Raw genomic sequence first — 26651 nt, forward strand, 5'->3', positions numbered from 1 at the left:
AAGGTCCGCACACAGCCCTTCCCCCACATATATTTGATCTGACTAATTCCGATAAGGTCCCACTTGTCAAACCCCTTGGTCCGCCACAGGCTCCCAAGCCTCTCCGAATTAAACAGGGGGGTCGCCATCGTCAGCTTCCCCTCCCATCCCAAACCTCTGGTAGCCGCATGCCAGACGTGCACCGCATGTGCCGTCGGACCCGACAATGTAAATCTCCCCGGTCTGACATATAATGCTCTGACTATGTCTCCACCTGGGCCCAGCCCACGGTCCATGGCAAAGCCAGGGTCTCCCGGAGAGCCATAGTTCACGTGATTCACAGCCGCAAGATGAGTGGCCCAATAGTATTTCTTCAAGTCCGGCAGTCCAATTCCACCATCATACCAAGGAAGAGTAAGTTTGACAAAGGCAATGCGAGCCCTGCCGTCCCAAAGAAGCTGCCGCTGGAGCATCTCAATCTCCCTGAAATAAGTAATAGGCTCCGGGTCCATTGAGTTTTGGAGTATGTATAAAAACCGGGGCAAGGCCATCATCTTGAACAGAACCACCCTTCCAAGCAATGACAAGGGGAGAGCTCTCCATTGTTCCACATCCCTTCTAAGCCGGCTCAAGGGGGTTCTAAATTATTAGCATATCTCGCTTTTGGATCCAATGTTATATATATGCCTAGGTACTTAAATCCCACCAGTTCGATCTTTATAGAGCACGCCTGTGGGTTTACAGGCGGATCACCAGATATGACAAACAACACTGACTTCGTCCAGTTTATCGAGAACCCGGAATATCTGCCAAATATCGTCAGTACATCTAGGAAATTACTCAGGGACACCCTGGGTTTTGTAAGATACAGCAAGATATCATCTGCATAAAGCGAGATTTTATCCTTCCAGACTGGTGTCCACCGCAGTCCACTTACCGACCGGTCCCACCGGACCCACGCCGCCAGCAGCTAGTGCGAAAAGAAGTGGGGACAATGGACATCCCTGTCTCGTGCCCCTTCCAAGGGCAAAGTCGGCTGCTTTACAGTTATTTACGATCACTCTGGCCAAAGGAACGGCATACAACAATCAAACCCACCCGATGAATTCCAAGCCAAAGCCTAGTTTAGTTAGGACCGCAAATAGGTAAGCCCATTCAACTCGATGAAATGCCATGGTGGCATCTAGGGACACCAAGACCAACGGTTCCAGTATTTTCGGAGAGCCGCCCAAAATCCCATGAAGTCTCTGCAGGTTCAGGGCTGTATTCCGACGCGGCATGAAGCCAGACTGGTCGGGGAGTATCAGAGTTGTGATGACCTTGACCAACCTAGTGGCGAGCAACTTTGCCAGTATTTTGGGTTCAGCATTGAGAAGCGAAATAGGCCGGTATGAGGAAGGGGACGTCTTAGCCTTGCCTGCTTTATGAATGACTACTATGTTTGCCACCCATTGATCATATGGCAGTTGTCACAGGTCTCTGCTTTCCACGAACATGGCACGGATATGGGGAGCGATTTTATTGGCATTAAGTTTATATAATTCTATAGCTAATCCATTAGGACCCGTTGCCTTCCCGGACTTGATACCTCTAATTGCTTGTGCAATTTCGTCATCTGTAATGGGTGAGTCTAAGTATTCCCTTTTTTCTTCTGAGAGGCTAGGCATGGCTATATCTCTGATCATCTCTCCATTCTCAGTCTCGGTAAAACCATTCGCTGAGTTGTACACTTCTTTATAATACTCAGAGAAAGTGTCTGCCACTGCCTGCAGATCTGTGAAGTTCTCAGGTCCCGACCCCTCTAGCTCCGGCACCAGATGAGAAGCTCGGTCTCCATGCTCCAACCAAGCAATTAACCTACCGGCCTTATCCCCGTGTTCATACACTCGACTTTGCACATCATTATTTTGTGCGATTACCCGTTCCCTAGAGAGACCCTTGTATTCATCTTGTTTCAATTTCAACAAATGTATGTCCGCCTGAGTCGCCACGTCGGCCACCCCTTTCTCCAAGTCTACTACTTCCGCCTCCACTTTGACCACCTCGGCCTGGTGCACCTTCTTTTTCCCGGCAATCAAAGAGTAGACCGCACCCCGTAATACTACCTTATATGCCTCCCACAGGGACTGTGCTGAGTCGACCGTGCCCAGATTTTCTAGAAAATAATGTTCCGATACTTGGCATACCTCCTTCTTTGTGGCAGGGTCTCTCAAATGTCATGCATTGATCGGAGCAATTCTACTCACTGCCGACTGTCCAATCTCAAGTTTCAACCACATCGGGGAATGGTCAGAAATGCCCCTTCCCAGGTATCTTGCCTCTCTAATTGTGTATGCCATGGCCGCTGGAACCAACATATAGTCCAATTTAGACATGCTATTGTGTGTGGCTGAGATGAGTGAAGCATTTCTGAGTCGGGTTACGCACTCTCCAGCTATCTACCAGTCCTAGTGATTCGAGAGAATCAGGGAGCCACTTCTGTTTTGTCGCATGTGGACGTGGTGGGAATCTATTCATTCCTCCATCTAGTACGGTATTGAAGTCACCCGCCAGAACCAGGAGACCCAAAGGCAGGGTCAGAAAGATAGAGCTCAGATCTTTAAAGGTGTCAGACTGAAGGCCCGGCGGCACATATATGGATAAGAAGGTGACTGTCCTACCCCCTAGCTGCCCCGAAATACCTACATATCTGCCCCTCTGGTCCGACCATGTAGCTTGTAAATCAAACGGGAAGGAGTTTTTGAACAGGATACCAACCCCTCTAGAACCAGATGTAAACCCAGCGTGTGCCACTCGCTTGTATCCACCTCTATGCAGGGCCATACATCGATTTCCAACAAGATGTGTCTCCTGCAACAACGCTACCACCGGGGAGTTTCTTCTAATTAGCTGATTCACCATCCCACGTTTAATCTTGTCACCCAGCCCATTGACGTTCCAACTCAACACTTTCATCTCCGATCCCTGATTAGCACGTGACATTCACCCCACACCACTAACATAGAAATAGGATACTGTCACCTGATGCAAAGAAAAAAGAAAGAAACCAAAACACAAAACGACTCACAAAACTGAGCCCTCCACCCCCCACCCTGCACCCCTGCCTGTAGCTAACGCTAATTCCCAACTAGCAGTGTGCCTGTCGCCCACAATCTAATCTAATGTTAACTAAAGGTAGAAAACAGAGGAGGGCCAACGAGTAGACCCCCTTCCCCCCCAACCCCTTCATCGCCATCCCAGTACTGTTTAATTCACCGACATAATACAAAACATATCTAGACAGGGGATCTATTTACACGCCCCATTCAACCCCACAGCAACTTACAACAATTTAAACCCATTAAGTTCCATATTAACAAAGTCATTGTTCCTCCGCCTCATCTCGGTCTTGATTCGCAGTACCAGGCGTGTGGGTACTATCCAACCAGTCAGCCACCACGTCAGGATTGTCAAAAAACCAGGCCTTCCCGTTGAGTTCCACCCTAAGGCGGGCCGTAAACATCATGGCGTACTTTATACCCTTGTCTCTCAGTTTCTTCTTCACCACCAGGAAGCCTTGTCTTTGCTTTTGCACCGTTTGAGTGAAGTCTGGGAAAAAGGAGAGAGTCGCATTCTCAAATTACAATGGAGCTCCGGTTCGCGCCACCTGAAGGATCACATCTCTGTCCCGAAAGTTCAGAACTCTAGCGATCATAGGACAGGGGGGAGCCCCTGGTCTAGGTCTACCTCCCGGGACTCTGTGGGCACGTTCGACCGTGAAGAAATTACTAAGACCCTTAGGTTTGAGGTGATTGAGAATGAGATTTTCCACAAATAGATCCGGAGTTTGTCCTTCCGACTTCTCTGGCACCCCCAGTATACGAACGTTGTTGCGCCGTGCCCTTCCTTCATAAAGATAGAGCTTGCGATCAGTGAGAACCCTTGAGTAAGCATGAGCGCTAAATCCGCTCCGCTCGCGGATTTTGCGAATTTTTGGTAAATTCGCGATCCGCGAACTCTCGCGAATTTACCGAAAATTCGCAATCCGCGAGCGGCGGATTCCTAGGTCAAAAGTTCAACCCTTGCTGGCCAGTTGTTGTAACTATTTTACGATGGCGCCGGCAAGCTGCCAGCGCCATCGTAAAATAGTTACTAAATTAGCTTCAACAGGAAGCACTAATAGATAAAATCAAGCAGGCGCTCGTGCATCTGCTTTATTTTATCTATTCGCGCTTCCTGTTGAAGCTAATGTAGCAACTATTTTAGGATGGCGCTGGCAGCTTGCCGGCGCCATCGTAAAATAGTTTACAGGCAAGGCAGCTGTGCCCTCTTCCCAAAACGGTGGCGTCTTGTTGAATAAATATGAAGGGCAGGGTTCATTCTGGCACGATGGTCCTGGCACAAAATCAAACCTCAACCGGAAGCTTACTTATGTAAGCATGAGCCCTAGTTGAAGCTTAAATTCAGTGACTCATTTATCGGCCCCAAAAACAATCGTGAGCGTTGTCAAGGCTGGGCAGCTGTCTATGATCGGTATCTGACCTTTTATACACACAAGAGGCATGTGCACTCGCATGGAAGCCCCGCCCCAAATCCGCAATTACGAAAATCCGCAGATACGCGGATTTTGCGGATCCACGATCCGTGAATACGCAAATTCGTGAATCGTGGATCCGCAAAATCCGCCCATGCTTACCCTTGAGGCCTTAAGATCACGCACCTCTTGCTGCAACAAGTTCACATCGTCTATGAGGCTGGCTGTTTTGACTTCTAGCGATTTGACTTTCTCACTTGCTTTTGTGAAGTCCGCTCTTATCAGCCCCATCTCAATTGTGACGGTATCAAGCTTATTGTCCAAGGCCTCCATCTTCTGGCCCAGGGATGTCTGGACTCCAGCGATACCCATCATGAGATTCATCAACGTCGGTTCGCCGCCAGTAGGAGCGTCCTCCGCCCCCCCACGGGGCCCTTTTTCGAATCCATCGGGGACCCTTCAGGTAGAGTCTAGCGATACAATTTGTTGGACTGGATGTTTCTGGCACCTCTAGTGGACTTGGGCTGGGATTTATCGGAGTCGGCCCTTGTGCCATATAGCCTTCCAATAATGCGTGCCTCTCATCCACCCCTGTCGTTAGAGTCGCGTTTACACCGCCTGCTCCAGTTATCAAACAAAGGACCGACTCCAGTCTCAATGCACTCGCCTCCACCAGGCCGAATCCAGTCGCCAATCCAGGTCACTCCCTTTAGACTGTCCGACTCCCGGGGATGTGTAACATTACCCAGGGGCGCTGTACCGCTTCAGTTTCTCCCCCACAGGCAAGGGTCGTGCCACAAAGGAATTGCTGTGACTAGTACCCCCACCGGGACAAACCTCACTGACCAGCCGGCATTTCCCACATCTCTCCCGGGCGGTTCTTCACCTAATATATAATTCAGCACCGCACCACTCTCCCCGGCTGCATCCACTGGCACTCAGGCGTCTCTCACTCCGGGTGGGTCTCGGGGTCTTCCTCTGCAGCGTTCCCCCGCCTCTGATCTCACGCAGGATACTAGCGAGGGGAAGTACCGCTATTGTTTCGTCAGCGCGGTCCTCCTCATCGCCTCCAGCAGCAATTATCTCTCCTTTGGGCCTAACAGTCTATACCCTCTAGAGCCATGCCGCCATTCAGTGCCTCAGGGCAGGGTCGCCACGTTGCCCAGCGCCCAGTTCCCCCAGGCGTACTATTAAGAATGTCCGGTGGGGAGCAGGCACACTCTGATTCTCAGGAGGAAGGGGGGGAACCCCCTCCCACGTGTGGGTCCAATCCACACGGCGCGATCACAGCGCCCACCGGGCAGCCCCCAGGCCCCAATCCACCGCCAAGTTCTGTTTTAATGCTAACAAATCTGGATGGCCTCTAGCTAATTATCTTTGTATTAAGAAAGATAAAACACAAATAAATTCAATTCATGGCCCTAATGGAAAAATTGCCACATCTCAAAAGGATATTGTTAATAAATTTCTAAATTATTACGCTACTCTTTATAATAAACCTCATTTAGATGATTCTTCTCCAATTGACTCCTTTTTATCTAAATGTGGTTTACCCAGGATTTTTTAAGTAACAAATAATGAATTAGATTTACCTATTACTGAAAACGAAATTATTTTAGCCATTAAATCTCTTAAACAAAATAAATCCCCAGGACCGGACAGCATTCCAGCGGAATTTTATAAAGAGTTTCAGCTACAACTTATCCCTCATTTATCTTAACTATTTACCTTTTTTAGTTCTACTTGGACTACTACAGGTTCCTTTACTGAGGCTTTAATTTTTGTGTCACCGAAACCTAATAAAGACCCTACACTTGTATCACATTGTTGTCCTATTTCTTTAATAAATCAAGATTGTAAGCTCTATGCCAAAATACTTGCCACTAAGTTTTCCTCTGTTTTAGATTCTGTTATTCATCAAGATCAGTCTGGGTTTATGAAAAACAGATATTCTGCAAACAATACAAGAACTTTGCTTCATGTTATAGAACAAGGATCCACTTTAGTTTTACCATCAGGAGTACTTGCATAGGATGCTGACATTTTTTTTGATAAAGTTAATTGGCAGTTTTTTATTTCGTACTTTACTTGCATTTAATTTTGCTGATTTGTTTATTTGTATGATATCTGCTCTTTATTCTACTCCTACTGCTCGTTTATTTATTAATGGTAATATTTCTAATCAATTTTCTCTTTTCAGAGGTACTAGACAAGGTTGTCCCCTTTCCCCATTCCTATTTCTTCTTGTTATAGAACCTTTGCTTGTTTCCATCAGGTAATGTAATGCTATTTCAGGAATTACTATTAAGGAGGTTACTATAAAAACATTAGCATATGCAGATGATGTACTTTCATTTATTAGCAACCCCTTATCATTATTCCTTCCTTTGAGATCTATCTCATCTTATTCCAAGAATTCTGGTTATAAGTTAGATACTTATAAAACAGAATGTTTTCCTTTAAATATTCATGGCACCCCAGATATGTTACCCATAAAAGAAATAATATGGCGAAGAGATACATTTAAATATTTAGGTATTTTATTTTCTTCATCTATAAAAACTACCATATCATTAAATTGTGATTCTATTTTAAGTTACATTAAAGATAAAATATCCAAATTGTCTTCACTTCATCTTTCATGGTGGGGAAAATAGACTTCATAAAAATGACTATAGCACCAAATTTATTTTATTCCCTTGCCATGATTCCTACTCAGTTTCCTATGAAGTTTTATAAAGTTGTAGATCAACTTCTTTCAAAATTTATTTGGACAATAAAGCACCTCATATTGGATATAAAAAACTAAAATTGGCTAAATGTAATGGAGGTTGTGGTTTACCTGACTTTTTTGTTATCATAAAGCTTTTATATTAAAACAAAAGTTCTTTTGGGTTTAATCATTCTCATTTGAGTAATCCCACTACAAGGCTTTCTATAGAAAAAAGTTTAATAGAGCCGCTTCCTTTAACTACTTTGTTAACTATGTCCAATAAATCAATAAGGTTTCATAAATCTGTTATTTTAAATCTACTAAATGAATATTAAATGATTTAGATTCAATTTTCAGTCACCCAAGTCCACTACTGAAGATATGTCAATATGGTATAATACATATATAAAACTTGCTAGAAATATCAGATTTTGGCACTCATGGATTAAAGCTGGTATTTTTTATCTTAAAGATGTCTACTATGATAATGCCTTTATTTCCTTTGATGTTTTACAGACAAAATGTAACGTACCTTCCTCTGATTTCCTAAAATATGAACTTCTATGCAATTCTATATTAGATTCATTTCCTCAAAATATACCTTCTAATGCTAAATCAGATTTATCAATTCATATTCAAACGATATCTACTTTATCTCATGGTGTTTCTATATTGTATAAAAAGATGATTAAATTTGAAGGTAATAACATCAACATAATTTCAACATTCTGGAATAATGAGCTTTCAATCTCTTTATCTCATAAAACATGGAAAACTATTTGGCTTAATAATATCTCTGGATGGTTACCTGTTTCACTTCTTATCCTTCCAGTCTGCTGACAGTTGCCAGAAACTAATACATGCCTCTTGGCACCTGGGTGAACACCAAGTATGACAGATTTGATTTTTGTTCCCTCTAGACTTCACAAAGAATTACAAAATGTTAGTATTTCTTCCACATTTTTATAATAATTGGACAACTAGCTTACTGTGAGATAACTGCTAAGATTATACTGGAATTGTTAAAACCTAGGCCCTTACTGGTAATCAGGGAAGTAATTTGAGACTTGCTAAATACCAAATTATTTTGTTTTTCCCTTATGCCGGGTGAAAAGCTACTCAACACTGATAACACTCTCTGTTTTTTTAAGAGGATTGTGACTCCCTTCTCAAGTAACTTCGATGCCATTGGAAGATTTGAAATTAGGAAGAAATTCAAAGGGTCGGAAATGTCTAGTGAGAGCTTTTTAAGAAAGGGTTGAATAACACAAGTTTTAACAAGGGACAGTTCTAAAAATGGTCTCCCCTGTTTCTGCACCCACTTTCTCTTGGCACTGACTTACACAATTCTTTATATTCGGCTGAATCCCGGTATGGTTCTCTTTTTCCGGGGCCCATTCCACCTCCTCCTGCTGGGTATGTCCTCTCCTATGTTTGGTTACCCTTTTTGTCTTATAGTACACGCCTGAGTTTTCCTTCTCTATTTCTGGCCCTCTATCTGTGCAGCCGGCCTCTGTTTTTTTTGTCCTCTGTTGGCTTCAGGTACATTCTGCCATCTCCCCTCTTCCTCTCCATTTGACTCTTGATTTGATTACCCTCTATACCCTTTCAAAATGCATCTCCGCCTCCCCTCTATGTCCCCCCCCCTCCTATGGTATGTTCCCCCAACATTATATCACCATAGCCTCTGTCTTTTCCACTGTTTGTTGTTTATCTCCAAGTTCCCAGGTCTCTCCTCTCACTTGTCACACAAGCTTGAGTTCTACCCTCTGGGCCTCAGGAATTGGCAAAGAATTACTATGGGCCCAATTCACAGAACTAACTTAAGACAAAATCCTAAACTTACTACCATTTTGGTATTCACAGAAGGCACTTACTCATTTTGGTATTCACAGAAGGCACTTACTCATCAATGAATCATCTGTAAATCAGGCCCTGTGTGCATCATGTGACTGTAACCCCAACATCTTACTTCTTCCCTGACTAGTGACAATACCTGTCACTCAGGTGATTTCGACAACCTTTCTAAAGCCAGCACACAGGGGAAGGCATTGCTTGGGCATTCTTGTGTTAAGGGTATCTCTAAGGCATCCTCTGTGCTCCCCCCTGCAGAATGTAATGAGGGCCCCTGAGTCTCCCATATCTCACAGATATTTATTGGCCTTGGGCTGAATGGGGTCCCGATGAAGGGTTGGAGGCCCTGTGAAGGGTTGGGGCCACCCGGTAACACGGGGGCTGCAGGGACTTGCATTACACTCCTGGTCTGGCTGGAATATAGAGTATCCCTCACACCCTAGTCCACCTAAAAACACATCAGTGTTCATCAAGTGGCGAAGCCAAGGAGGGTCTGTAGACTCAGACACCACTCCAAAGGAACCAAGATGCAAAACCTTTCAACTCTCTCCAGTGCAACAACGAGCGAACATGTAGACGTCATCCACCGGGCACAGCTGCTTCTACATCCGGGCACTCGCTACAGATGCAGGTTGCAACCAGCACTGACGGACTCAGGAGTGAAACGCCCCCCTGCGGGATTCTCCATGGTAGCAAGGATTCCCTGCTGAGGCAGCCATCACCGCTTCAGCTTCTGCCTGCCCTTCAAAAATAAGGATGGGGGCGGCAACTTTGCTCCCCTGAATTTTTAGGCTCGTGGGTGATCGTAGCAATTTAGAATTCGATCCTGCTGCTCAGGGATGGATTGGGATCAAAAATAGGCCCGGGCACGCAAAAAAAAGTGTCCCACATTTGCGGATTGCCTTTCCACAAAACACTGCTTCAGCAAAGTTTTATGAAAAGAAGGGGGGCGTGGGTCTCTGACAGAGGAATGTTTTCTGAACTTCACTTAGATAAAAAAAAATGCATGGATTAGTTCACACAGGTGAACCACACATGAATATAAGTGAGACCACTCTTCTCAGGCCCCCCGCGCCCACTCAAAATGCATATATACATGGGCTGGCCGAGTGAGAGAAAGGGAGTGACATCTTAGCCCGCTGGTAAAACAGAGGTAATAGAGGCCCATCTGCTTCCAGAAAGGCCGATCAGGCACCCACTGGGCAGCTGGTGACATCCGAACAACACAGACACCGCCTAAATCGGTGCCAGGCTGCTGAAAAAAGCAGCCCACAGCTGGAACTTGGATACCAGCCCCTCACCAATTGCCCAAGTGCCCGCCTTACCAATCCGACCTTACTGCTGCTACCGACTGCTTCCAGGAGTCATCCATCCCGTCTCTGAGCCCCTCATGAGCCTCCTTTGGTGACCCCCCAGTCCTGGAAAAGACCTACGCTGAAGCTTCACAAGGAAATGTCTGACTGGTAGCTTGCAATGTCCACCCCCGTTTGTGTGTGTAGCGTTTACGTACAACAAGGCCTGCATTATTTAAACCTCTCAGAGAGTGGTATTTTTTGTCTCTGCTTATTTAGTACCATAATACATATTCATAGGGCTACAATTTACATTTTCTTTTTCCTTTGGTCAGCGATTTTCTTCTATTGCAGCAAAAATAAATATATCAATTCATAAACATCTGGTCCGGGCAAATGTAATTTAGGGGTGCAAAAAAAATTTACATTCTTAAATTCCACGTCCTGATTACGTGAGACTGGATTCGTCGAATTTTCCGAAAGCAAACGGCACTTAAGATGGTGTTCAATTTGCAAATTTGGTAGAGTGTCTTCCATTGTGACTATAGCATTAGGGGTGGGGCCTGGGTATTCTTTCTCAAGGGTGACCACTGGGGGTGGTGCGCACACTCCCAAAGCTGTAACTTTACGAGTATTGTGAAGAAGTTGTCTTCCCTTGGTCAACCTTATACAAGCAAAATGTTTTTTTAATTGATATGTATCACAGAGTGTATGTCTCATTTTATGAGTTTTAACATAATTGGCTTCGGCTTAAATTGTTTTTAAGTGATTGTATTTGTACAAACAACATTTTTTATATAATAAACAAACGATTCATACTATAGCTGCTTAAGATTATTAGTTAGTGAATCTATGATTGAGTTGGCTCAGGCACCTAGTCTGGGGTATTTTGCTTGTATAAGGTTGACCAAGGGAAGACAACTTCTTCACTGTTAAAGTACCCTATTCCCCTGGTCGTAAGGGGGTCTCTCTCAATTTTGAAACACTTTACGAGTATTCACAAACATTACGCATGGATGTTTCCAGACCATTTTCACACCCACATCCACTCCATACAGGTGGAGGAATTGTAAATAGCACGTCAAATCCCTATGTTTGCATTAGTTACAAGGAAAGGAATTTATGAGATGAAGACTATTTTCGCTGTTGAGGAAACAAACTCTGCATTTCCACACTATAACTAATTGCGAAGAGACACATTTTCTGCTAGTGTGGCATCTGTTTTTGGCTTTTGGCGCACGCAAGTAAATCTAAGACTTTTGCAGATTTTGGTGTAGGCCCTTTGTCATTTCTGTGAATGGCATAATAGTTGTAAATCTACAACAAATATGAATGTGCATCAGGCCCAGTATTCTAATTTTGACTGTACAAAACGCAAACAAGGGAGAGAAAGAGGTAAGTGTTCCATCGCCCCCAGCTTGTCTTACCCTCTCCTTCAGTAAAACAAGGTAATCATAATCAGATTTTGAGCATTTTCAAACCATTGGGCACGTTTTTCACTGAAGTAAAACATCTGATTCCATGGTCAATTTTATTTAACACACACTCAAAAATGTTTAAAGCAATTTCACAAACAATTTCCCTCATAGCAAACTGCAATATTTAATTTAGGTTCCAAGAGGTAGCATGTGAAATAAGGTGACTGCAGCCACTGGTGCGAGGGAGGGTGTGTAAAAAGGCCCAGGACATCTGCTTTGAATTCAGCAGGAGTGGGAACCACTCTTTGGTTTCATCTGGAATGCATGGCTTCGCTGATTATGCAGAACACGTCTGCGAATGCACTAAATTGAGGCTTACAGAAATACTGAATAAACTCTGGAGTTGCAATAGGGGGTTACCGTGGGGTGGAAGGCTTGGATTCTGTATCGGCTTTAATCAGCCTCTGTATTGACTGGGATTTGGGAGATCTCTGTATAGACTGTGTTCAGACACAATGGCAGACCTCATTTGGCAGAAGAGTTGTGGGCAGGTTGGGCGATATTAGGGATGGCCACTGGGGATGACTGACTCTGTGAGGGGGAGGCATTATGAGTTTAACTTGGAGGCGATGGGTCTTACAGAGGTTCCTCAAGGGGAGTCTGTGCAGGGGTCTCCACACTGGTGTATGGATGAGCAGAGATGAGTGTGGTTCACTAGAAGGATAGGAAATACTTCAGTAGGCAATTTGATGTGATGCCAACCACAAACTACGACATGTAATGAAACACTGGCGTAATCACGGTGCCTGACACTGACTGGTTAGACAGCATATAATAGCTATTCACACAGTCCTTGTGAATCCCAGAACAGCTGCTCCAGCATCACTCCCCACACACAGACTGTATTTGAACACAAATTGTTAGTCTTGTTGCCACATAAAGTTGAGGCTTGGAGATGGTATGACAATCTGGCAGGCTAAACATGGCCACCAATTAAACTGTAGGTCTAGAGGCCCCTATAGTGAGAAAATGTGGCACGAATAGAGCTGGACAGTGGTTGCGGGTAGTCAGAAAGGCAGCATGAAGTTGAGAGGTCAAAGATGCTAGAATTGGTCAGCAGATGAGCTGAAATCCCTCTGGCTTGACAACGTACTTAGTGGTACTTGGGCAGGTTCAGGTGGCTAAATTGAAAGATTGGGTGAAGTAAATCCACCAAATGTTTATTTATTTGGCACATTTCTAATGCACTGCATGTTCTTTGTTGGTTACTTTTGAAAGATGAATAGCGTAGAAGATTAAACGTATGCCTTTGGTCAATTGTGAGGTCCATTAGAGTCTGAGCAGTGAGGTAGAATCTTGTTTGATGTTTTCGGTTCCGACTACTTTGCTGCATAGATGTCATCAAGTTTCCCTTTTCAGCTCTTTTGTGAACTGCATATAGTTTGTGTCAGCTCTCAGATGTAGGCTTATGGAATTCCAAAGCCAAGATCATGAACATCCAAGTAGCTGCCACAATGCAGTTCCGGATTACCAAATTGGCAAACTAGACACCGGCTTATGGGCCCCAATCCTTTTAGGGGCCCGCGGCAACAGATCAAAATAGTATTGATTTGATCTTGAAAGAAAATTAAAATGAAGCTTTCTTAAATTATTTCCAATTAATTTTTGTTCAATAACATTAATAAATGTTAGTTTTGTGTAAGAAAATTGGTTTATTAAAATTGTTGGTTGGTAAAATTAAAAAAATATTAGGAGAAAATTTGCGAGTGGGGCCCCTGAAATTTCGACTGCCTAGGGGCTTCCACAGGGTTTAATCCGTCACTGCTTCTGTGTGTATGCTATCTGAAGGATCTTTAGTAGAAGAGGTGAGCTTGTAAATATTTTAATCTATTCTGCATTAGGCTTTGCAGATGATCTTTACACTAATCCATGCTTCCTTCAGGAGCCACTGAAGTGCTTTCAGTGCTTGTCTGATGTACATGTAGTTTCAGGGACATTCTGGCTGCCTTGTTTTGTAATCCTAGAAGCTTGTCAATGAGTTTCTCGGGGAGCCCTGGCTAGAAAATATCACTGCAGTCAAAGCATTACACAACCAGTGCCCCATAAAGAGCACGTGGTGACTGGTTTGCAGAAGACTATTAATTTTCCAAAGGCTGGGAACTGCATTTTGACCCTTACCCACAGCATTGACTTGGGATGCAAATGAGAACTCTGCTTTGAACACAATATCTGGTCTCCATACTTTTCTTCAGGTTGTTGAAAGTGTTCTATGGCCAGAGGTTAGATGAAGGGCAGTCCCTCCTATCTCCAGAATTACTGTTTTGGTTCCGTCCATGCAAAGTAAGGTCTAGACCCGATCTAATGGAAGATGTGATGCAGGGTAAATGTGATGCGAGCTTGACTATCAGGATTATTTTCCAGCTGAAAGTAAATTTAGAAATTCACCAGTGACTGCTTACGAGCTGTACAAGAGTATATACGTAGACATCAAAGACCACCCAGTAGTGCTCCTTTGGGGCACACTGCATAATACGAATCAAAAAATGGATTCCACAGAGGCGATTTTTATTTTTTAGCTACAATTGGGGATAAAATATTAGATCCGACTTAGGCGGCTAAAATCATAATTGCCAAGCTTTCCAGTATTTCCAGGTTTTTTCCATTATCCCCTGTATCATAGGCAGCAAAGATGCCAAGGAGCATAAAGGCAGTTTTTTTATCCTAAGTCATGGAGAGGAGTCTCTCTAGTCACAATTCCAATAGCACCATTCATAACTAACTTTGGAATACAGGTGTCCTCCAAGGTTAATGACCCATCCCTCTCTGGGTTAGCAAATAGGGGTCACCCTTGGGCCTGCAATGATAGAAGTGGGACAAATTGGACAATTCTTACAACATATCTGAAGATAAGCATAGTTCAAGGCGGAAATAAAAAAGGCTTCTGGGGGGGAAAAGGGGCGCAGTGGTAAACAGTGCACCATAATTCAAGGGGAATTAATCCTTGTGCTTCTATCTTGAGGCTTTTTGAAAGTGACACAAGGTAAGACTAAAGAAAATATTCATTTACCGAGATGGAATAGCGAGGCAAGGAATTTGCAGTCACCTGCCTTAACAATGTACACATGTATGGACAAGCCAAAAGAATCAGAATTACACAACAGATTAAATGAAATGAAGAAAGAATGCAAGCTGTGGAAAGGCAGATGTTACAGTAAAGTAACATGTGTGCAAGAATTGCGAAAAATGAAGAATATTTGAGCTAATTTGTATCATTCACAACAGCAGTTTTTGAGTCCGTGGATGACTTAGCAGGGTCAGAGAAGCAGCCTAGCTCTCAGCCCAGCATAGGTGGAACCAGGGGGCAAGAGGAGAACACAGAGATGTTGCAGATAGAAGGTCCATCCAACCACAGTGATGAAAAGGAGAGTGTTTCAAGTGTGCAGAGCTTGGCAGGCGATGAGAGCCAGGAAAAAAAAGATGAGTTAGGACCAAAGGGTTCCTCCAGCAGGATTCCGCATCTGAATAGGAATGAAAGAGCAAATGATGTGATGGAGCCATAACCCTCCAGCAAGGGCCACTGGATAGTGTAGTGTAAGCACTTTAGCCACTGTGCAACAAAGAGGAAGTTCTCTCTGGCACAGCCTGAATGTTTCTAGGGATCCTTGCCCAGATTAATGATAAATCCTTGTGGGCTGAATTATATGGTAGTAGGGTTCCTCTTTGAGTTCCGCTAAATTTTGTACATTGTAACAGTTGGCAAAATTTGAATCTTCTGCTGTTTGTGAAGGCGGGCAGCTTCTTGACTTCGGCTGACTTTTCCTAATGTAAACTTTAGCTTCAATGGCAGCTGGATACTTTGCCCAACATGGATGGGACTTCAGAAAGCAGGGAATCGTCTTTTCTGATGTCACTCAGAGCTGCTCTTAGCTCCCAGTAGCCATGGGAAAACACAATAATCCCTGCTCGGCAGCAGTGCCAATTTCCTTCCCTGTTGCTCGAAGCCCCGCCCTTAGATTTCCAGTTTGGCGGAATGAGATCCACATGGATCAAGATTCAAGGAGATTGAAAGTGATTGCTGAGTGCTAAGTTTGTGCATTTTAGCAGCAGTGGGACCATTGCTAATATTGGGCATGACCCATTAGTCACTACCCCCATTGTTTTTATAAACTTTGGCAGCTTCACACTGTCTGAGGCTTTTGCAAGCGTGGCCGGCACAGGTAAGAGGGGGGGAAGGCGGGGTGGGGTGGGGCAAGAAGTTGACTGATGACGAGGCTTGTTACTTATAAATAAATATTATGTGAAACTTGGAGACATTCAGCCCACAACTTCACACACCCATAGTTCACTTTGGCCCACCCTTTTAGTGGAAAGGAAAGCAGAAATCTCTTACTCCACTAAGTTGTATCAGAAGGCTTTTGAGAGGATGACACAGTGTCTCAGAGTGTGGACGGAACTCAATGTGATTGGTATTCTATTGTCTCTCTGTTGCAGGCATAGAGGGGTTGCTAGTACATGGAATTCACGTCAATTGCTTTTGCATCATTATGTGAAATTTTGGCAAAATTATGCCTAATTATGGTAAATGCAAATCCGTAATTTGCACTATATTGTAGTGTGTATTATTTTACACGAGGATGCGTATTGTGCTATAATGTGCAAAAAAACACCACAAGTAACAGCTGCTCACATTCTGTTGTGCCTGTTTGTATGCTGTAACTTTTTACTGCGAATGGTACGATCTCTGCACATTTTTACTGTGAATGGTGCGTTCGTCATAAATAAGTATTAGCATCATTTTACTGAATTTCGCCTAATAAGTAGGGGTGGGCGGAATGTTTAATTCTACCTGAGTTACTCTTAAACGCACAGTTATGACCAAATTCCACCAGTCGCTGCAAGGTGGAATTTTTCTCCCGAGAGGCTCCACAAAATGCGAGCTGGCAAGTGTGTTTGAGATTTGGCTTCCCCATGCGCAATTATGTTAGTAGATTTTCTACTTGAGCAGCATCAAAATCAACTTGAATGGCTACTTGCAAGCATGGTGCCATTTGTGCTGATTTTTCAGTGCTACTTACGCTACCAGCGCTAAATTGCAGCGTGAGCTGCATATTTTCTGCCAGTTGGTGGACTTTGAGGAATTTCACAGCACTCCATGGATTCCACCCACCCCTCAAACAAGTGTAAATTCTCAAAAATACGTGAATTATTCCGGTGTACTTTAAATTTCACCCAGGCCTAGTTAGGTGCTGCATCAGAGGTCTAACCCCCTAAAGGCACATTTAGTCATTCAGTGATGTAAATTGACATTGAGGTTAGCAGACAAGCTGACTCTAAACTGTGATGATCCCCCCCCTGCGTTGGAAAAATGTGGTGATGTGAAGATCATCTAACACCAGAGGCCAGTTCAGAGCAAACAGTCAACCCCAACCAGGCCTCATGCTCCACGTGTTGGCCTGGATTACTGCTGTGGTTGGCTTCCAGGGTGGTCCTAGACCAGGTCATGCAGACGCTAGGAACTGAGATTCCCATCACCTCCCTTGGCTAGAGGTAGTCTGCTGCAGCTCCTACCTCCCTCTAGTTGTGGTGGCCTTTACACCAAGCATTAGCCGGGGTTTTTAGGACTGATGGACGAACCAGTCTGACTAACGCAATGTGTGGCAGAATATAAAGATTGGTGCCTCTCTGTAGCTGTGTATGTGTTAGACCACCTAAACCTTGCTTCACTATGGAATGGTGCTCAAACTCCGGCTCCCAATAAATGCACTAAAGACATGGTAATCATACTCTGCAGATAAATACAGTCACTTGTCACTGCTGCAAACTATTGTTGAGTAATCTTTTTTGCTGAAATAGTTCTATTTTTCTGCAATACCCGTATTCTGAAGGTAACGACGGATGTAGCACACAAATATGACATGGGTGAGTAAACCCAGATATGTCACACATGTCGAAATGTATCCCTGTTGACAACACAATGGGTGGATCATGAGAATTGTAAACTGTGTAATGTGCAAATTGTAATGTCAAATAACACTCCTATAATAAAAAAAAAAGTTTTTTTTAAAAAACCCTTGCTTAACTCTTATGGCCGATTATAATCAGGACTCGGCCCAGAGTCCTTGAATGGGCTGAGGAGCTTTAAGTGTGATTCTCTAGGCTGTGTTGCCCAGCTCTTCAGTGTACACTGTGGCATTTAGAATGGCAAACTCCACCCCTATACTTCACAAATAAACTGTAAACAACCACCAGAAGGCAGTCAGACATTGTTTTTTGTGGCTATCTATTGCAAAAAATCTGGTACGGTCCCTCATCTCTACTTCTGCCCCTCGGTGTCCACTACCATCTAACACTATACCTTGTACTGTCCTCTGTTAACAAGACAGCAGCCGAAGAGCATAAAAAAGTATGGGAACTGTGATCCTGAGAGGAATAGGATTGGGTCTGTAATCGTGGGGGGCGGGATCAGAGGAGTGGCTGAAAAGAACAAAATATTCTGTAACTAGTTGTTGGTCTTTCACTTTCAGGTAACTTCTTATAAAAGAACACACCCACCTCAAATGAAAAATAAATGCTAGTTAAACTAATCAGTGGGAAATGCAGTATTTTATGTTAGGAAAGCTCCAGGAGCCCCTAACTAACATGTGCTGGTAATGGCTACTGGTTGGTGCCATGGGAACTAGTGACTGTGTAATAATAGTGCTACAAGGTCCCAGAAAGTGATTGAAAGCCCTGTGAATATGTACATCATTATTCTAAACTTGCGTTAAACACAGTATAAGATAAGCTGCCGCAAAATGTACAGAAATATATAAGTTGAAGACAAAGACGTGCTTTCACAATATATAAAAACGTGCTTTGACAATATGGAATTTAGTAACATGCAACCAGGCTGTACCGAGTGCAAACATTTTTTATTGGTGTCCATTAAATGAACTCTGCTGGGAACACACTTACCAGGTATACATTGCAAGAAGAAAAACATCTTCCTCTTACAAAGCTTCAAGAGACGCCATAAATTAAAGCCAATACTGGCTTCCAATCAACCTTTACGTTTACAGATTAACCAACTGCAAACGTTTACATTTCTTCCAGGAAGGGGCACTCTGGCACGAAGGCTTGTTTTACAGTTTATAGTCTCTCCATCGGATTCACAGCACCAGAGACTCCCTCCCTTCCATTTCAGCCTAGGCATCTCAACTGACGGATTCCTTTTAACAAAAAAAGTAGGGCAACTGTTTTTGTTAAATTAAAAAACATATGGGCACCTCTTTCCTCACAGATTATTGGCCACTTCGACCTCTGTGACACAATCTCCCGTTCCCCCTTCTAAGAAATAGACTGTTGATATTAAGCATTACAAAATCAATTGAATTGGACCTCAGCGTCTATTAAAGGGTTCATTTATTCCAGAAACTCTATCATCACAGGCTAAATCACCTTTTTCTTAAAAAAAAAATTGGGATAAAAAAACTCCTTTGACCCATTCCTAGCTTTTTCTCTTTCACGCACTTTAGTGCACCCAGAGGGGCGTGCTGTTACTTCTTTGCATTCACGCCTGATATTTTTTAGAGTTACCGGTGTAGTGTAAGTGGTTCTACATACTGTTGGGACAGAAATGGGCTCCCACTTTTCATACTACAAGGGTAGCTTACGATAACCCCATCCGTAGTTTTTTTTTAAATTATTTTTTTATAACTTTATTTAGCATTTTTGTGAAAACGTAAAGCAGAGCCCTGAGGTCAATTGCAGTATACATAGGGTACATCTTGAACATATTCATCACGCCAAGGTAAGTAAAGCATTATAAGACAAGCCAGCAATGACAATTACATATTTGGCATACATTAACACCCCGGTAGGTGTACCGTCATTGTGTCAATCCAAGGGAACCCTCCTGAGTCCTCCATCACTCACACACACCGAAATCAGTCACAAGCCCATTTGTTATGTACTCATTTAACATGTTAAGGAGCATGCGTGCACGCCCCCCATCACTCTAACCCACCCCTGTCGGTACAATACCATGCTCCTGTTGTGTGGGGGCGTCCTGCTGTTGTAGCACAAAGAAAGCTCGGAATGGGCCCCATATCTTCATAGAGCAGGACGCAAGGCTTTGGATCCAACCAGTTGTCGTCGGTGCCCTCTTGCTACCCCAATAAATTGCGACCTCTCTGTTGGCTAGGAGTAAGGAGATAGCTGCGAACCTACGTACTTTTAGGGGGATCTGGACTGCATATCCCAAGAGGGCTATCTCGGGCACGGGCACCAAAGGAATCTGTATCATTTTGCTTAAGAGTTTGTGTACTGCTACCCAAAAGGTGTGGATTCGGGGGCAAGTCCATGCTAGATGTGAGAAGTCAGCCTGAGGGGCCTGGCAGCGCTGGCAGCAATGTGGTCTGGTGGGATCAATCCTGTGAACTCGGCCAGGTGTGACATAAATTCTACGTAAAAATTAAAAATGTATCAGTTTATGTCTGCTGTTTAGGGAGACTGTACTAATAACTCTGCAGCAGGCCGCCCATTGTTCGTCAGTAATCGGGTTGCCCAGGTCTGACTCTCATGCACCATGCAGTTTTCCATCGTCCACTGGGATCAGGTCAGAGTATGCCCTGTATAAATGGGATATAAGATGGAACCCTTTGCTGCTAGTTATCACCAATGCAAGGGGTGAAAATGAGGGTGGCTCCAGCGGGTAGTCAGGAAGCCGGGCTCGTAGAGCAGAGCGTAACCTGGCCAGAATAAATCTGTCGATGAAAGTGACATCTGAGGAAGCAGACTTGTCTTCTGGTGCAAAAATGTGGCCGGCGGATAGAGGTCACCCATGGTGGCCATGTTAAATTTAGCGCAGGTTCTTTGTACCAGTTTTTCGCTAGTGATAGGCAGGAAGGTGGCGTTAAGGAGCGGAAGAGAGGAGGAATACAGAGTTGGTGTGTGAGTGATACGGCTCAGTTTAAGCCACGCCCAACTGGTGGTGGAGACTGGCTGGATGTCCTTGGGGTCTCTAAGGATACCAGTGGATAAAACGGAGGTGAGTGTATTAGGCAAAACAAAGTCAGATTCTGGGCGCAGATATGTAATCCTTGTGTCTGGATGGTACCAAGTCTGTGCGAAGCTGCATTGTGCGGCCAGAAAGTATAACTGAAAGTCTGGGACCCCATAGCCTCCCCGATCATAGGGGAGTGTCATCACTTGCCATTTTACCCTGGGTATTTTTCGCCCCATACCAGTCGAAGTAGGTGCGACCTTAGGGTGTTGAAGAATTTATTAGGGAGTGGGATTGATATATTGTGAAACAGATAAAACAATTTGGGGAGCACGATCATTTTTACCAGTGCAACTCGACCCACCATGGAGAGAGGAAGTTTAAGCCAGGAGTCAATTTGCGTTTCTATGTGGGAGATAGCCACACCGTAGTTACGGCGTATAATCTGGTCCGTGTCCAGATGGATGTGTATCCCTAAGTATTTTACAGAGTCCTCGCACCAGTCTAAAGGGAATTCTGGGGCCCATCGGGTTGTACCAGCAGTGAGGGGAAATATAACTGATTTGCGCCAGTTTATCCCCAGCCCGGAGAACGTGCCAAAATGGAGGATTTCTCTGAGGAGAGGATCTAGGTTTGTTTGGGGATCACAAACGTACAGAATCGTGTCATCTGCGTATAGGGAAACCAATAGTGGGCCTGTGGTGAATTGTAGTCCCCTGTGTAGATGCTTTTCTTGAAAGTGTCTGATCAGTGGGTCCATTGCTAGAATAAACAATAAAGGAGAGAGGGGACAGCCCTGCCGCGTGCCCCGTGATAGTGAGAATGGGGTAGATAGGGTGCCGTTGAGGCAGAGCCGCGCTGTGGGTTGTGTGTATAGCAAGGCATTAGTGGCAATGAATCCCTGGGGCATTCCCATACATTGCATTATGGAGAGAAAAAAGAGCCACTCCAGGGAGTCGAAAGCCTTTTCGGTGTCAAGTAGGATTGCCACTGCGGGGGTGTCTGGATTAATTCTATGTAGAGTGTTAAACAGGGTGCGGAGATTGAAGGCTGTGGATCGGTGTGGAATGAAACCTGATTGCGCAGGGGATATTATAGATTCCATGAGTAGCGAGAGGCGGCATGCTAGCGCCTTGGCGAGGATTTTATAGTCTAGGTTCAACAGAGAAAGGGGTCTATAGGAGCTACAGTGCAGAGGATCTTTGCCGGGTTTAGGGAGCAGAACAATAAGGCCCTCTCGTAGGGTAGAAGGAAGCTGCTGTTTTTCCAGAGCTTCAGCGTAAACATCCAGAAGACGGGGGATTAAGAGGTCTTTATAGGTTTTATAGAACTCGCCTGTAAATCCATCCAACCCAGGGGCCATGGATGGGTTCATGGCCGTGATGGCTTCATTTATACTGTCCGCTGTAATAGGTTCTGCTAAAAAATCTTGCATTCATTCTTCCATATATACCAATGCTATCTCGGAGAGGTACGATTCTTTACCATCACGGTCATACCCTAGTCTGGTGGTGTACAGAGCCTTAAAATAAGTTAAAAATGGGGGGCGTGGCTAAGAGGGCGAAGATGGCGGTCGCAGCTTAGAGGAGCTCCCGCCGGCCCACACGTTATCCGATCATTATCCTGGCCCCCGAGCCCCGCAAACTGCCCTACCTGTGCTGGGAGTGTTCCGGGTGGCACCGAGACCTCTCCGGTGTGCCGCCCCGCTTAATCAGCTGCTCCAGTGACCCGCGATTGTTGGCGACGCGGTGCGGCCTACTGTCCACGAGTGGAGCCGGGGCCTCGATTTTCGGGACCCGGGGCCGACGGCCAGTGGTTGGGCCGGTCGGGGGATTCCCCACCCTGCAGCATCGGCGCCGGAGCTCACGAGGACCACTGGGGGTACCTGGAACGCCGGAGGCTACACCTGGGGTGTTCCTGGGACAGCGTGGGGGCACCGCGGCCTGTGCGGACCCCGAGAGACCGGGACCTCGAGTTTTGCGACCCCGGGCCGGTCCGAGTCTGAGAGACCGGGGGTCGCAGAGGTTGGCTCCTAGGGTCGGTGTGACACCTACTGTGCGCAGCGACCACTGACCACGTCCAGGAGGACCCGGAGGGGCTGGGACGCGGATCACACCCGACTGCCCGGTGGCCTTGCATTTTGCCCATAACGTGCGCTCTGAGGCGTGCCTCCCCGGGCCTGTTCCCGAGACTGCTTGGGGCCGGTGAGACGACGGAGGGAGCCCCCGCTGGATCCTGCCTCGGATACTGGGGCTCTGGAGTGTCCTTGAAGCCTGCCTGGCCCTGGGGACGCCGGGGCCTCGAGTTTGGTGGGCCTCGGCCGGATGGTATTTTCCCTGGCTCCTAGACCGGGAGGTGGGCTCGGAGCAGCTGGAGAGCTAGAGATTTGCACGCCACGTCGGACTTGGATGGCTGGAGCTGGTGGTGCCTGGAGGGACGAGCCTACTGCCCGGATGGTGCGTGGAGGTCTCCCACGGATAGCCCGAGACAAACTGTGAGTGGCCCCCCCCTCCTCCTCCCCTCTGGTGGACCGGCGCTGGGGCGCTGTGACGGGACTTGTGACCCGGGAGGTGTTTCGGGGCTAGTCAGTCTGAAGACCCGAGTGTCTGCCCTGCATCATCCGCTGCTTTGGGACACGAGTGGGGTGTGGGGTGGCCAGGCAGACGACGGGGCTGGACGTCCCCGGTTCTTGAGACCTTCCTCTGCGCGTCCTGGCTCGCAGATCCTGGGTGAGGTCCGGACTGAGATCCAGGAAGCCCTAACCTGGTGAAGTGACTATCCTGTTGAACGTTCCCGCTGGGGCTTGCTGCCCGGAGCTGAGCTGCGGTGTCTGAGTTCTGGGGGTGCCCACTAGAGACAGCATTTGAGCCCCGACGGAGTCTCCTTGGCCCCCCCGAGTGGACGATCCGGTTGAATTGCTGTAGACGAGGGGCCCACCGCTGGGGCAGTGAGGCCCTCTTCCTTGCCACTAACCATAACGAGAGGTGGGGGCGGCACTGGGTCCACCAAGCAAGGGACGATTGATAAATTCACAGGGCCCAGTGGAGGATCCGGGGCCTCCGGTGGAGGCCAGAACACAGGCCCTGATAATGCGGCCCTGATGGCCGCCATCACGCAGTCCAGAGACATGCTTGATGCCAAAATTGGGGCGGTTGGCGCCGATGTCATGCTGCTGCGTCAAGATCTCCGCAATGCTGTGGCCCGCATCACCGAAACCGAAACTCGGATTACAGGGGTGGAGGACGATGTGGTGGCTTTGAAAAAGAAAGTGGAGGACATGGCCAGGATCCAAAAGGGGCTAGCGCTCCGTGTCGAGGATGCGGAAGGGAGGGCGCGAAGGAATAATCTGCGCTTTGTGGGCTTTCCAGAGGATTGTGAAAAGGGGTCCATGGATGTATTCTTGACACGCTGGTTGGAGAGCTGGCTTCCCCCGGACGTCTTGTCACGCTGCTTTGTGGTGGAGCGCGCCCATAGGGCCTTGGCGCAGAAACCGCCGGCCGGAGAGCGACCACGTCCAGTCATCGCCAAGATCCTTAACTTTCATGACAGGGACGTTATTCTCCGGGAAGCAAGAGCAAAGGAGGACTTGTCGTTCGAGGGTCACAGGATTATGATTTTCCCGGATTATACCAGGCTGGTGCAGCAGCAGCGCCGATCCTTCCAAGATGCGAAAGCCAAGTTACGTGGATTGAAAATTCAATATTCACTGTTGTACCCTGCTCGTCTGCGGGTTGTGTTTCATTCCAAGACCCACTTTTTCGACACCCCGGAGGCGGTGTTTAGCTGGACAGATGAGACAGTCAGGATCCGACCGAATGCCCAGCCGGGCCTGAACTCCGGAGCATCGCGTGGGTCGTCGCAAGAGAGGGGCGAATCATCCAACAGGAGCAAGAGACACAGGAAGTCTAGGTCACGGCGACGCTCCCGATCCGGGGGTGGCCAACTGGATGGTGCACAGTCAGACACTGCTCAGTCTGGGACTGGGACCTGAGAGCCGTGGAGCCCCCCTCTTGTCTCCTAAGCGACATTTCGTTTCTGGCCTTGGCTGATGGCCATTGGGGTAACACTACTGATTGATGGGCGGGTACATGGTGTGGTGTGGTCTGGGCCATAGCTGGACACAGGAAGGGCGTAATGTCTGTTGTAGTTCTGTCCCGCTGCGCTTAAGCGGTGGGTCACATGTGCTTAATGGGGTTCGGGGTGCTGACCCATGGGCGGCCTACTCCTCTCCTATTCGAGGGGGGCCCTAAGGGGAGGTACTGTTAGTTGGGGAGTGTAGGGGGATCCATTGGCGCGGGGGGCTTTGGGCGCTCTGTTTTGGGCCTGAGGCTCTTCATGCCGCGACAGGTACTTCACTGTTCCATGAGGTATAGGGGTGGGGGAGGGGGGATAGGCGGGGGTTTGGTAGTTGGGGGTGTTGTATTGGTGAACGGGGAGGGGGGGGTGCGGGGTAATTGGGTAGAGATGCACGTGATCTTTGCTGCTGTGATTTCTGTAATGCAAGGTGCTTGGGCTGGGTCCGAGGGTCTCCAGATGCTCTCCCACCGAGACTATGGGTGATTCCCCGGTGAAGGCGCCTGTTAGTGGCTCCATGAAAATACTTAGTTGGAATGTCAGGGGGATGCTGGACAAAATTAAACGGGGAGCGGTACTGCGCTGGGGTAAGAGAGACTCGGCGGATGTCATGTTGTTGCAGGAAACGCATATGTTAGGAACGAAAGTTCTGAGTTTACAACGATTTGGCTATACCCAGGTGTTCCATGCAGGCTTTACCAGGGGGTCGAGAGGGGTAGCTGTCCTTATTCACCGACGACTATCTTATACTCATGAACGCCATTGGCTCGATCCCCAGGGTCGGTTTGTGATTGTCAAGGGCATGATTGGTGTGGAACCTGTGGTGTTCGGCAGTGTGTATGCTCCCCCTCCCCTGCAATGGTCTCTGGCGGAGCGCCTGTTTGAATTGTGGGCCGACGTCCCGGAATGCCTGGCTGTGATAGGGGGTGACTGGAACGACGTGGTGGATGTGGGTCTGGACAGGCAGAGAATGCGGGTGGCCGCAGTGGCACCTACCCCTACGCGTCTGAAAGCGATGATTGATGGGTTGGGCTGGGTAGATGCATGGCGACATTTGCATGCCAGGTCGCGTGAATACACGTATGTGTCAGCAGTACATGGCTCCTTCTCCCGTTTGGACTGTGTGTTTGTACCCGGGGCCTTCCTCGATAGGGTGAAGCAGGCCGTGATTCAACCTCGGGGTCTGTCGGACCACTCCCCGGTTGCAGTACGGATTGCACTGCGTAAACCACATCAGCCGTTCCGTTGGCGGATGTCTTCGTGGCATCTCCAACGGGCAGATTATACGACACACATGCGCGGAGCGATTGCCCAGTATTGGAGGGAGAATTCGACAGAGGGCATGGATAGTGTGACGGTCTGGGAAGCCATGAAGCCCACGCTGCGGGGGGTAGACATCGCCTGGTGTGCTGCCGCCCGTCGGAAGCGTCAGGAGGCCACTGTAGCAGCCGCGGCTAAGGTGAGAGCTTTGGAGGGGCAGTGTAAAGGAGGTGCAGGCGATGTGGCGCTCAGGCTACTCCTACAGGCACAGCAATCATATGCTTCGATCCTACTGGACGAGGCTCGCCAAGCCTGGCTGGCCACGCGGAGTAGGGTGTACCAATGGGGCGACAAATCATGCACTATGCTCCACCGGTTGTGTCAGCAAACTCTGCAGCCGATCTCTCTGCCGGGCCTGACGGACGGGGAGGGGATTGCCATAACGGACCCTGCTGCGCTTGCGGCGAGTTTTGCCGACTACTATAAGGTACAATACGCTTCACGGGATTGTCTCCCACCGGAGGCAATTGACAAATTCATAGCTGACCTTCCCCCCCGGGTGGTA

This window comes from Lissotriton helveticus, chromosome 4_1 (genome assembly GCF_964261635.1).
Source record: "Lissotriton helveticus chromosome 4_1, aLisHel1.1, whole genome shotgun sequence".
NCBI lineage: Eukaryota > Metazoa > Chordata > Amphibia > Caudata > Salamandridae > Lissotriton > Lissotriton helveticus.